Source organism: Mauremys mutica, unplaced genomic scaffold (genome assembly GCF_020497125.1).
Source record: "Mauremys mutica isolate MM-2020 ecotype Southern unplaced genomic scaffold, ASM2049712v1 Super-Scaffold_100267, whole genome shotgun sequence".
Classification (NCBI taxonomy): Eukaryota; Metazoa; Chordata; order Testudines; family Geoemydidae; genus Mauremys; species Mauremys mutica.
The window spans coordinates 334,494-348,084 of record NW_025423298.1 but is presented as its reverse complement, the minus strand read 5'-3'; the positions used below and the strand labels follow the sequence as shown (position 1 = coordinate 348,084).

Genomic DNA, 13,591 nt, shown 5'->3' with positions numbered 1-13,591 from the left:
CTCCATGCAGAGACCAGAACACCCAAGGGACTGGATAAAAAGAGTCTTATAACTAGCACTTTAGACCAGTCCACCATCCTTATACTACAAAGAATGTGACTTATCAACCCTAGTTTTCATTAATAGTTGATGAACTCTTTAGGGCGGTTGAGATGGCACATCTCTTTCAACTCCTAGAGACCTTCTACAGCACACACTCATCTGGACCTAAAGTTACACGTTTCCTGGAGCTCCATGAGTTCTGTGATGTTGTAATGGCCCTGCTCACATTTTAAGTGAACAAAAGATGGGTGCTGGCATTCTGAGAAAGTAATGGTGAACCTCAAAATCCTGCCCTGGGGGCCAGACAGTTAAGCAACCAGCACCCACAACCTCTACCATGATAGCATCCTGTCTGGGAACAACTCACTGATCAATAGCTGGGGTGTGAAATCCTCATTTCTGTGTTGTTCTATCACTGTAGTCCCTACTTTCTTATTGCTTGTCTGTATAATCTCTGTCTGGTGCTGTGATTCTTTCTGTCTGCTGTACAATTAATTTGTTGAGTGTAAACCAATTAAGGTGGTGGGGTATAATTGGTTAGATAATCATGTTACAGTATGTTAGGATTGGTTAGTTACATTTCAGTAAAATGATTGGTTAGGGTATAGCTAAGCAGAACTCCAGTTTTACTATATAGTCTGCAGTCAGTCAGATGGGGAACTGGAATTATGTTTTGCTAAGGGGGGGAATAGGAACAGGGAAGGGGAACAGGGACACAGGCAAGGCTCTGTGGTGTCAGAGCTGGGAAGGGGGACACTGAGGAAGGAAATTGGAATCATTGCTTGCTGGAAGTTTTCCCCAATAAACATTGAATTGTTTGCACCTTTGAGCTCCGTGCATTGCTGCTCTCTGGTCATGCGAGAAGGACCAGGGAATGGGAGAGTGTTGGGATAAACTCTCTAACAAGTATGTCTTTCAGGGTGTGAAAAACCCCAGAACCAGTATAATTAAGCTGACCTAAGCCATGGTTAGATAGTGCTAAATGAAAGGAAAGATTGTTCTGTGAATGTAGCTATTATAGGGATGGAAAACCCCTCCCCTCACTGTAGCAATGGTCTTCTCCACAGTGCTATAGCAGCATTTTAAGTGTAGACAGCCTCAGAGCAAGACCAGATCTGGCTCCAGTTTGGCTCTGTAGATGCTCAGGCACTAAGACAACAGTAATGACAATATACTAATGCGTCTGTAGCTGGCAGGATTAGAACCTGCGTGGAAAGACCCCAGTCAATTTCTAGTCCATTGCATTAAAAAGGGGTAGTTGATTATTTTATCAAGAGCCAAATTTCTTGGTCAAGGTCTAGTCAATGTCTAGACACCAGAGAAAATAATAAGAAGTATATAGAAAGATTTTGCAGTCACTATGGGCATAACTATGACGATTGTTTCATGTTTCACTCTATATATTTGGCACCACTGCCTTTCCCTTTAGTCTTATAGTTTACCAAGGGTAAAACTAAATATCTCTTCAGATACAAGGGAGTGTTTATGTTCATTCCTGCGAGCTACACAGGGGTTTGATGTAGCTGCTTTCAATCCTCCAGCTCTGCCGGGACAAGTAACATTTCAAGGTGTCACTGAACTGAAGAGGGGAGATCATTTTTTGACAAGTTACGCCTCCTCTTAAAAGTGTTTGTCTGGCTGGCAGCCCTGGTTCCCAAGTCTCTCCTGAGGGAAGAAAGTTTCTGTGCAAAATACTAAAACTTTTAACAGAGAGGAGGGAAAGACGATGGCCACATGATGGGGCCAGTATGTACCACAACATGGTTCTTTTATGTGGGATGACTCTGAACACTGACTGATCTCCACTCCCTTGTGTTTGAAGAGATGTTTAGTTTTGTACTTGGGAACCTATAAGGCTGAAGCAATTTTATGGATGGTGACACTATGATTGAAGGGTTATTTAATGTTGTAAAAATTGTTAAAAACACTTAGCTTCAACTGGAACTGCCTGTTATTAAAGGCTGGTTTCCCCACGTCAGTTCCATAAGGTCTGCTATAAAGGCTCTGGATTCTCTCCTGCCTTGGTGGGAACTGGAGGGAATCGTCCCCTGCTGCCCTTGGCTCCAGGCTGGTTTTTCTGGGGAGGGGGCGTGGAATTGATTTGTTTGCTGTTGAGAAGGGAGCCAGGCCAGTTCTCAGGGAACGAGAACTCCCAGCATCTTCCCAGCCCAGCCCAGGCTGCTGCCCTGTCCCAGCCTCTGTTTCCCTGGGGGCCCTGCGTGTTTGACTCTAGAGCAGGCCGGGAGCAGCAGCTGAGGCAGAGGACAGCCTGGGCCGGGCAGATGCTAGGAGCAGAGCACCAGAGGCCTCTACTGGCTCCCTCCTCAGCAGCAAACAATCAGTCCCCACCTGCACCCCAGGACAGCAGCCTGGAGCCAAGGGCAGTGCCCAGTGGGGGTTTCTCTTTTTCCTCTTCCTGGGGTGAGCAGGGACCTGGGGGTGTTTCTAGTAAAGCAGTTGGAACTGAATTGGGGAACCAGCTTTTAATAACAGTCAGCTCAAGTTCAGACTAATTTTGTTACAATTTTCTTTATAATGTAAAATAATTCAAAAGTAAACGGGCAGGAATGATTGTAACTCTTTTCTCCTGGGCATAGAAAGAAACGGCTTTTTGGCTTTTCATGATACGGGAGTCAGGTTCATTCACTGTTCAGAAGCAACGTGCTCAGAAGCCTATTGTGTTTCATTTCTTAGGTTCTGCTGCCATCGTGTGACCATTTGCTTCCCCTCCTTTCTGTCCAAAGCGCAGAGCCCAGTCCCTCCAGGGAGAGAACATCTTTCTTCTTTCCTTCCTCAACAGCCCCCTTCCTTGGAGAGCCTCTTGCTGGGGTCTGGGTGGGGAACAGCCGTTTCTGAGGATTAATTTCACACCATATTTGGTGTTGATATATAGATTTTACAGCCAGATTAGATACCTCTGCTCTGACCTGATTCAGAACAGAATCCAGAGAACTTTATCCAGTGACTCCTACAACCACCCCAAGATCTTCTGGCTGAACGAGGAGGGTTCATTCAGAAAGTCATCGTGTTTGGATGTAAAGGTATGAAATGATGGGGAAATTGGCCCCTCTTTCAAGTTTAAATGTTGTAACTTCTACATCTAGACCGGGGTGGCCAACCTGAGCCTGAGAAGGAGCCAGAATTTCCCAATGTAACTGCCAAACGTGCACCTTTGTATGCAACTGCTGAGTCAGTTGTGAACCTTCCCATCATTATCATTATCCCTTCGAAATGATGATGGTGATGGACACTTGGCTCGATATCCCAGTGTGCCCTGGACGTCTACAGGCTGCATTAGCCAATCCAACCATTTGGCACTTGCAGATGGGCACCTCTGTATTGTGCCTGAGTCTTGTACAGCTATGAAAGTCTGATAGATGCCAATATTTTCCCATCTTTTTAACCTGCACTAATACCCAGCCAGGCCAGGGCTGGGAAGAGAGAGAGAGCAGCAGGTTTCCCCTATTGTGGCCATCTCGCTTTTTCTTGACTAGCTTCACCTCTGCACCAACCTGCACTTTTCCTATGTGAGCCTGGCTAGCTCAGTTGGCAGAGCATCAGACTTTTAATCTGAGGGTCCAGGGTTCAAGTCCCTGGTCAGGTAATAAACTTCTCACTGTGGTTGGAACAGTCTGACTTTCTGGAGTCTTTTTTGGTGTTACTCTTTCTCTTCAGGATTTTCCTTTCCTAAGAAGGGCCTTTGTGTGGGGGGGATTGAAGGGGCAACTTCCTGACAGCCCCTCTGACCTTGCAGCCTGGAGGAATAAAGGCCTCTGGGCATAGAGCATGTTCCTCCCCTGCACACACAAACACAGAATATCCCTAAGGAATTAGAATCACCTGCTGCCTTCCCCTGTCCTGCTGCATCCCCAAATGAAGATGCTCTTCAGCCCAAACCCATGTCCCCTCTACTCCCAGTGCCCCTCAGTCCCTCCTATGCTCACTGCTCCTCACTCCCAACTGGAGCCTTCTCCTCAATCCCAACCCACAGCCCCCTCCTATTCCCAGTGCCCCTCAATCCCAACCCACAGGCCCCTCCTCCTCACACTGCTCCTCAATCCCAACCCACAGCTCCCTCCTTCCCTCCAGCAGCAGGTGCTTCAGACCCCCTCAGGAAGATTTTCTTGCAAGGTTTCGTGTATGAGTCTGCATGTGGATTTTACAATATGTTGGAAGTAGGTTGGGTTGCTTGCCGAAATGATCACTTGTGGCTGGTGTTGGATTCCCAGTCTCCTTGTTATTGGGGCAGGAGAAACAAAAGGTTGTTATCCTTGTTGTGTGAATCAAGGACTCAACCCTGGGTGCAAACTAAATGAGCTGCCCACAGATTCTGGCAGCCACAATAAGCATTTGGTGCAAGAGCTCAGACCTGTCCCTGTCCCAGAAGGAGGGGGTCATCCGTGTGGGGCTTGGACCACTGGCCTATCAGCTCTTAACTCCCAAACTTTCAGTAACTCTATCATCAGTGCCAGTGAGTGTAATTTAAACCATAAGAAAAACCACACTGGGCTAGACCAAAGGTCCATCTAGCTCTGTATTTTGTCTTCTGACAGTAGCCAATACCAGGTGCTCTAAAAGCATCTCAACAAGGCACCACTGGGAGTTGAACCCAGCATCTCCTGTTTACAAAACAGGTACTTTAACGACCTAAACCATGGTGCCTGCCTGTGACTAACATACAGTGTCTGCTCACACCTGACTCCTTACATCTCCACCTGGGCCTGACAAGCTTTGCTTGTGTTTGGATTCTGCAAAGCAGAGGAGCAGGTGACATTTTCCTTGCAAGCTGTCTGTGTGTGTGAATCTTTGGCCAGGTCTCCACTACAAAGTTATTTCAGCAGAATTATATTGCTCAGGTGTGTGAAAAACACACAATGCTCCCTCGGTCAGCAGCTTGTGGCTGGTGCACACACTGCAATGCCACGTCTGGCGACAAAACTGCCCTGTTTTGGTGACAAAATAAAACCACTTTGATGAGAAGCCTAGAGCTTTTTCCAGCAAACTTGAATTGGCAGAGTGTCACTATTGTGTCATACAGGAGGCCTGTGATATGCAGGGGGTCAGATTAGATGCTCTAATAGTCTCTTCTGGCCATAAAGTCGACTAATTTCTGAAAAACTGAGTGTAGCATTGGGAGCAGCGTCTGATGTTTTCCTGTCTAGCCGGCTTGCTTCCTAGAACGAACGCTCCTTGAGTGGGGTGACCACAGGGAGTAGCTCAAACCTCCAAAGTGCCTGGCCAGGGGCAGGACATTAGCACAGCAAGGGAGGGGTGTGGCAGTGACATCACAAAGGTCTTTTGCAGGACCTCAGACTATTGGTCAAAGGTGGTGGGGAGGTGGTGACCTCACAGAGAGATGCTGACATCAGGCAGGCAGGACAGGGGCGAGGGGTCAGGGAGACCTCAGAGACCCCTGTGGCTTTGCTTCAGCAAGTCTCCTTCTCCAGGTCTCTCTTTGAGGACAGAGAGTATTCGGGTTCATGTACGTGAGCGTCAGGAGGAACCTCTTTTGAGTTTCTCCTTCCCTTTTAGTGATTTTACTAGAAAACAGCCGTCCCTGTTTAGAAAGTAAGAGCCTCCTCGAGGGAAGGAGTGTCATGGGGGTGTCACATTCAGATGCCGTTGGCCCCCCCCATGTAAGGAAGTTCCCACCACCCTGCTCTGTGTTCGCAGTGCGGGAGAGAGCAGCATCCACGGCAGTGATTTGCTCCTGGCTGCCGGAGCAGAGCAGCAGGCTCAGCTGTCAGAACTTCCCAGAGCGATGAAAGGGGAAGGGCCCATGGCTCTGTAGCAGGAATGCAGGGCAGGTGAGTTCACGGCGGGCATTGTGAGATACTGGGGAAGGCCAGTTATGGTGATATAATTAACAGCAGCGTTTACTTTGTTACTTTAAGTTTGCTACAAAATGCTCTAGACCTCTCATCGAAGTCGTTTTATTTCGTCACCAAACAGGGCAGTTTTGTCGCCAGACATGGCATTGCAGTGTGTACACCAGCCACAAGCTACCGACTGAGAGAGCGTTGTGTGTTTTTCACACACCAGAGCAATATAATTCTGCTGAAACAACTTTGTAGTGGAGACCTGGCCAAAGATTCACTCACACACAACTTGTAAGGGAAACGTCACCTGCTCCTCTGCTTTGCAGAATCCAAACACAAGCAAAGCTTATCAGGCCCCGGTGGCGCTGGCAGTAAGTCAGGTGTGGGCAGACAGTGTGTTTTAGTTACCCACAGGCACCATGGCTTAGCTGGCTAAAGCCTCTGTTTTGTAAACAGGAGATCCTGGGTTCAAGTCCCACTGGTGCCTTGTTGACTGGTTGTTGGAGCACCTGGTATAGGCTACTGTCAGAAGACAAGTTTCAGAGCTAGATGGGCTTTTGGTCTGACCCTGTGTGGTTTTCCTTATGGTTTAAATTACATTTACGGACACTGATAATAGAGTTACTGAACGTTTGGGAGTTAAGAGTTGATAGGTCAGTGGCCCAGTCCCCACACAGATGACCCCTGTCTCCCTCTGGGACAGGGGCAGGTCTGAGCTCTCACCCTAATGGCTCATTGTGGCTACCAGAATCTGTGGGCAGCTCGTTTAGTTTACAGCAAAGGTTGAGTCCTGCTTTGTGCACCGTGTGTGAGAATGAAAATCCTAAACCGCCCTTTGAAATAACGAAAGCAGCAGGACGTGTTATTGTCCCTGCCCCAGAGCAGACAGACCAATGGAGAAATGCCATTGAGTCCACGGTAATACTCCCCTGCCATTTTACCTTTTTTGCTTGCTAAACTCCTTCTTATCTGCCCGGCCCAGGCTGTCCTCTGCCTCAGCTGCTGCTCCCGGCCTGCTCTAGAGTCAAACATGCCGGGCCCCCAGGGGAACAGAGGCTGGGACAGGGCAGCAGCCTGGGTTGGGGTGGGAAGATTCTGGGAGTTCTCGTTCCCTGATAACTGGCCTGGCTCCCATCTCAACAGCGAACAAATCAATTCCACGTCCCCTCCCAAGAAAAACCAGCCTGGAGCCAAGGGCAGCAGGGGACGATTCCCTCCACTTCCCACCGAGGCAGGAGAGAACCCAGGGTGTTTCTAGCAGAGCTTAGGGAACTGACGTGGGGAAACCAGCCTTTAATAACAGGCAGTTCCAGTTGAAGCTCAGTGTTTTTAACAATTTCTACAACATTAAATAACCCTTCAATCGTAGTGTCACCATCCATAAAACTTCTTCAGCCTTACAGGTTCCCAAGTGCCCAACTAAACATCTCTTCAAATCCAAGGGAGTGGAGATCAGTCAGTGTTCAGAGTCATCCCCCATAGAAGAACCATGTTGTCGTACATACTGGCCCCATCATGTGGCCATGGCCTTTCCCTCCTCTCTGTTAAAAGTTTTGGTATTTTGCACAGAAACTTTCTTCCCTCAGGAGAGACCTGGGAACCAGGGCTGCCAGCCAGACAAACACCTTTAAGAGGAGGCGTAATCTGTCAAAAAATGATCTCCCTCCTTCAGTTCAGTGACACCCTGAAATGTTACTTATCCTGGCAGAGCCGGAGGATTGAAAGCAGCTACATCAAGCCCCTGTGTAGCTAACAGGAATGAACACAAACACTCCCTTGTATCTGAAGTGATGTTTAGTTTTACCCTTTGTTAACTACAAGACTAAAGGGAAAGGCAGTGGTGGTGCCAGATATTAAGAGTGAAACACGAAACAATCATCATAGTTATGCCCATAGTGACTGCAAAATCTTTCTATATACTTCTTATTATTATCAGTGTATTATTTTCTCTGCTGTCTAGACATTGACTGGACCTTGACCAAAAAATGTGGATCTTGATAAAATAATAGACTATCCCTGGTTAAGGCAATGGACTTGACACCCACTCAGGTGTCTCCACGCAGGTTCAAGTACTAACAACAGTGGCTGCCTTTTAGCCATAGCTTTTAATCAGGGCAATACATTGATACCAATTCCTGTTAAATAATTTCTCAGCCAGAGTCCCTCACCCACATTCCTTAAGGCACTGGGCCACCATGTGGACGTTTCATTTCCCACTTCAATTTCTCACAGAGACACAATTTCCTTTGCACAGATCCATGAACAGCAAAACTTCCCTATGTCTCTTGTCTGAGCCAGGGCATTCGATTCCAGTGAACTCTTCTCTCCTGCAATGGCAATGGTCAGACAGAGGGGACATCGCCACCTGCATCCCTGCCAGGGAGATATTGGCTCTGCTCTTTCTTTCTGCTGCTGTTGTTAGTCCATGAAACACAAGGGATGGAATGCAAGGCTGAGTTCATGCACCAACCCCCTGAAACATTTCAGTGCCCCAGAGAAATCCTGTCCCCGGCTATTGGCATGATATGGTGGAGATTTGAATAGGAAAGGGACTGTCTGAATTGTCAGTGTGGGGAATAAACAACAACCTATAGCAATGTCATTAACCACAAACACACTCTCATCATGCTCCAGCCGGAAGGGAAATGGGCAGGAACTCTTGCTGTTCAGCCATGGACCCACTTACACTAATGCACAGCCGTGAGTGTGCTGGGGGAGCTGGTCTGAGGAATTTGAAGTGACAATTCTGTGAGAACAGAAACATTGTGTAGTGAAACAGCTGTACATCAAGTAGTTGTGGCTGAGTAGTTAAGGCAATGGACTAGCAATCCATTGGGGTCTTCCTCATGCAGGTTTGAATCCTGCCAACTATGGAAGCATTAGTGTATTGTAATTGCTGTTGTCTTAGTGCCTGAGCATCCATGGAGCCAGATCTGGTCTCACTCTAAAGCTGTCTACACTTAGGGCTTGGCTATACTTACAAATTTGCAGCGCTGCAGCAGGGTGTGAAAACACACCCTCTCCAGCGCTGCAAATTGCAGCGCTGCAAAGCGCCAGTGTGGTCAAAGCACCAGCGCTGGGAGCGCGGCTCCCAGCGCTGTCCATTATTCCCCACAGGGAGGTGGAGTACGGACAGCGCTGGGAGAGCTTTCTCCCAGCGCTGGTGCTTTGACTACACTTAGAGCTTCAAAGCGCTACCGCGGCAGCGCTTTGAAGCGCTAAGTGTAGCCACAGCCTTAAAGTACTGCTGTAGCACTGTGGAGTAGACAGTTGCTACAGAGAGGGGAGGGGTTTTCCATCCCTGTAACAGCTGCATTAGCAGAACAATCTTTCCTTTCATTTAGCACTAGCTAACCATGGCTTAGGTCAGCTTAATTATACTGGTTCTGGGGTTTTTCACACCCTGATAGACGTACTTGTTAGAGGGTTTATCCCATCACCCTCCCATTCCCTGGTCCTTCTCGCATGACCAGAGAGCAGCAATGCATGAAGCTCAAAGGTGCAAACAATTCAATGTTTATTGGGGTAAACTTCCAGCAAGCAATGATTCCAATTTCCTTCCTCAGGATCCCCCTTCCCAGCTCTGACACCACAGAGGCTTGCCTGTGTCCCTGTTCCCCTTCCCTGTTCCTATTCCCCCCCCTTAGCAAAACATAATTCCAATTCCCCTACCCCCCTCCCCATTCCCATTCCCCCCCGTACTTCCTGACTGACTGCAGACTATATAGTAAAACTGGAGTTCTGCTTAGCTATACCCTAACCAATCATTTTACTGAAATGTAACTAACCAATCCTAACATACTGTAACATGATTATCTAACCAATTATAGCCCACCACCTTAATTGGTTTACACCCAACAAATTAATTATACAGCAGACAGAAACAATCACAGTGCCAGACAGAGATTATACAGACAAGCAATAGGAAAGTGGGGACTACAGTGGTAGAACAACAAAGAAATGAAGATGTCACACCCCAGCTGTTGGTAAGTGAGTTGTTTCCAGAGAGGATGCTATCTACAGGGGTGGCTCTAGGAATCCGGCTGCCCCAAGCAGGGTGGCATGCCACAGGGGGCGCGCTGCCGGTCTCCAGTCCCGCGGCTCCGGGGGACCTCTTGCAGACGTGCCTGCGGAGGGTCCGCTGGTCCCGCGGCTCTGGTGGAGCTTCCGCAGGCATGACTGCAGAAGGTCCACCAGAGCCGCCTGCTGCCCTGCCGGCAAAATGCCGCCCCAAGCGCGCGCTTGGCGCGCTGGGGTCTGGAGCCGGCCCTGGCTATCAAGGTAGAGGTTGTGGGTGCTTGTTGCTTAACTGTCTGGCCCCCAGGGCAGGATTTTGAGGTTCACCATTACTGTCTCAGAATGCCAGCACCATCTTTTGTTCACTTAAAACGTGAGCAGGGAGATTCCAACACCACAGAACTCATGGAGCTCCAGGAAACGTGTAACTTTAGATCTGGGTGAGTGTGTCCAAAATTCAGCTGTGCTGTAGAAGGTCTCTAGGAGTTGAAAGAGATGTGCCATCTCGGCCTCCCTAAAGAGTTCATCAACTATTAATGAAAACTAGGGTTCATAAGTCACATTCTTTGTAGTATCAGGATGGTGGACTGGTCTAAAGTGCTAGTTATAAGACTCTTTTTATCCAGTCCCTTGGGTGTTCTGGTCTCTGCATAGAGATGTGGTTTCACATCCCACTCCTGACATTACCATTAATTCTATCCGGAGAAAATGGCCTCACTTCAATCTCCTTTGGAACAATAGAACCCCATTTGCTTAGCTTTTCTATTCCAGTAGTTGTGAGAGAAGCTCCAGACCAGGGGGAAACAGGACCTGTTCTCTCGACCCATCAATTTTTTGTCTTCCTTCATTCCAAGCCATTTCCTCAGATACGTCCGTATTTCCCACACTTTTATGAAACTTTAGAGTCATCATTTAATTGCCACACAACTGTACTTATGAAGTGAAGTGAAACACAACATTTTTTGGATATTCCTGCAGAAGAGTTTTGCTTTCTGACCTGGAATTGAACAGGGGCTACCCGAGGGGGACAATGCTGCTCCCTTTTCTTGACTCATCCACAAAACATAAGTTCGTGGTGCCCTTTGTTTCCCTGTTCTTCAAACACCTGTCAGGGGTGGCCTAGGGAGACTTGGCCCTGACTCTTGGGGTCCCTCGCAACCCTACCTTTCTATACGATTCTGTTGTGTGGGTTTGTGCTGTGTCGTTGATCCACGCTGAGCTGTTTTGCACAGTGTCACTGTGCACTCTGATGCATTGTTTCGTGTTGTATTGTTTTTGCACCGCCTTGTGTTGCGTTGGTTTGAGCTGAGCTCTTTTGCAGTGTGTCATTTGCCCTATGGGGCGTTCATTTGCATGGTGCTGAACTGTTGGGCTTTGCACTCCTACGTGTTGTCACTTTGTGCTGTGGAATGTCAGTTCACGCTGAATAGTTAGATGTTAGATTGGGGTGTTTTCACTTTTGTTGTTGTTTATATTACATTGCGATGGCATCGAATTACAGAGCTGTACGGCTGCAAGGGCCCTGGAGAGGTCATGAAATCCAGCCCTCTCTGCTGAGGCAGGGCCAAGCAGAGACGATGCGTCAGGGCCATGTGAGGTCAAGTGCCCACAGCAGCCGGCCCAGGCAGGGAGCAGGAGGGAACCAGAGCCAGAGCAGGTTGTCTATAGGACCAAGTATATGTAGAGTATCCTTGACAGAGGTTTGTTCAACCTGTTCTTAAAAACCTCCGAGGACAGAGACTCCACAGACGCCCTTGGGAGCCTATTCCAGAGCTTAACTACACTCAGAGTTAGAAAGCTGTTCCCAACATCTAACGTGAATCTCCTTGGCTGCAGATTAAGCCCATTACTTCTTGTCCTACCGTCAGTGGACATGGAGAACAATTGATCATCATCCTATTTATAATGACCAAACTTTTCTTTCTGCAATCATCTGTTAAATGGTTATTATCCCCTCTTCTTGCCTGGGGTAGAATGGAAGAGGAGAAAATCCTCTCTTAACAGAGGATGCAAATGTCAATTTGGTCTCTCTTCATGTTTTACTGAAGCTCAGAGAGAGGAAGAAACATGACCTGCCAAAGAGCATAGAGAGTTTGTTTCATTTTGGTCTGTGACTATTAGCAGAAGAGTGACACCTAAGGGCTGTCGCTACCACCCACTGTGGGGCTTGGATTTATGATGGTGGGATTAAGAGCCTCATGCTCTACCAACTGAGCTAGCTAGATTTAAAGTCAGTCAACTGGCCAGTCGCAGTGTAGGAGGAGCCTGAGGGTGTTTATTTGTGAGCTGAGGTTCCCTGTCTGACATTTGCCTTCTTTCCTGGTTCGTTATGTCTCCAGCTAGCAAACCGGAGCTGTCACAAGGCTGGTTAGATGCTGCTCTCTAGCCCAGAGAGCTGGGGTTGATTTAGCATGCTGTCGCCATCAGCTGGTCAGAGTAACCAGGGTGGGAGGGTGGAATTTAGGATTCTCCCACCAAGGGGAGGTGCTGTTGGACTCATCTAGTGGGGGAGAGTCTGAGTTCCCCACATGCCACACTCACATTTTCACAGGGAGTCAGGCCCCCTAGGGAAAAACTCAAAAGAAGCCCAGGGCCAGGAGTGTCAGAGAAGGGAATCACTGTTTGCCTTAAGAGGTGGGTTCGGGAAACCTGCAGGTCCTTAGATCCCTCCAGCGCCTGATAGAACCATTTGTGGGGAAGGTCTGGGGAAGCTGAGGAGGACAAGGAGATGGGAAAAGGTCTGGCAGCTGTTGTGCAATCCCCATGCTCCCAGCAAAAGGGTCCGGGGGGCTCAGTGCTCAGAACTCACAAGATGGCAAAGCTCAGAGCCCGGTTACACGGAGTCAGAATGTGATCATCTCACACCCAGGGGGAGCAACACCCCTGCCTTGGTCTCTGTGCCAGAGCTCCTATCAGCTCCGTGTCCTTCCTGCAAGATTCGGCTGCTGAGAGGGTTGCGATGGGGTAAATGAAGGCAGAGGAGGATTGTTCCTGATGGGTTTTTTTTGTGTGTCTCTGTGATCCTGCTGGAGGAAGCATGATTTGAGTTTGTTTCAGTGACTTGGGTTGGTCTCAGGTTGTGACCCTGAGCACAGGGGTTCCTGCACTCTGCTCCCAGTCCCTCAGGGAATGGACAATGGAGCAGTTTCAGAAAGTGGCTAGAAAGTAGCCTAAGAAAGTGTAACATAAGTGAGAAGAAAAGCCATATTGTCATCTCCCTGGTGGGCTAGTGGTTAGGATTTGGTACTTTCACTGCCAAGGCCTGGGTTCAATACCCAGTCAGGGAAAAGTGACTTTAGACTGAAAAAGCTTCAGTTATTCTTCACTTGCAATGTAAACAAATCCATGTTTTTTTCCTGATTCCCCCATCTTCCCAGTGTCTCCATGGCAGGGCTGGCTCCAGGCACCAGCGCAGCAAGCAGGTTCCTGGGGTGATCAGTGGAAACGGGAGGCACAAAGGCAGGTCTGGCCCTCTGAGTCCCTCTTGGAGGGAAGGACTTGCTGCCAAAAGCGGCAGAGGTAGAGCTACTGTTGATTGCAGCTTTTTTATTTTTTTTTCCACTTGGGGTGGCAAAAACACTGGAACTGGCCCTGCTCCATGAAAGACAATTTGTTAAATCCCAGATGAGTGCAGTTCTATCAGTTCTCAGCCTGAGTCCTTAGGTCTTAATCCTGAGGATATTGTCCCATCATGGGACCATTTCCCTCCTCTC

General features: G+C 48.3%; 3 non-coding genes across 3 annotated transcripts; all 3 read left to right on the top strand.

Annotated features, from left to right (window-relative positions):
* The first annotated feature begins 3,573 nt into the window (after window positions 1–3,573).
* On the top strand, window positions 3,574–3,646 carry TRNAK-UUU. The gene has a single exon. It is a non-coding gene; the product is annotated as a tRNA-Lys (tRNA).
* A 2,628-nt stretch (window positions 3,647–6,274) lies between these two features.
* TRNAT-UGU lies at window positions 6,275–6,348 on the top strand. Its single transcript has one exon. It is a non-coding gene; the product is annotated as a tRNA-Thr (tRNA).
* Window positions 6,349–13,093: 6,745 nt separating this feature from the next.
* Window positions 13,094–13,165, top strand: TRNAE-UUC. Its single transcript has one exon. It is a non-coding gene; the product is annotated as a tRNA-Glu (tRNA).
* The last annotated feature ends 426 nt before the right edge of the window (window positions 13,166–13,591 follow it).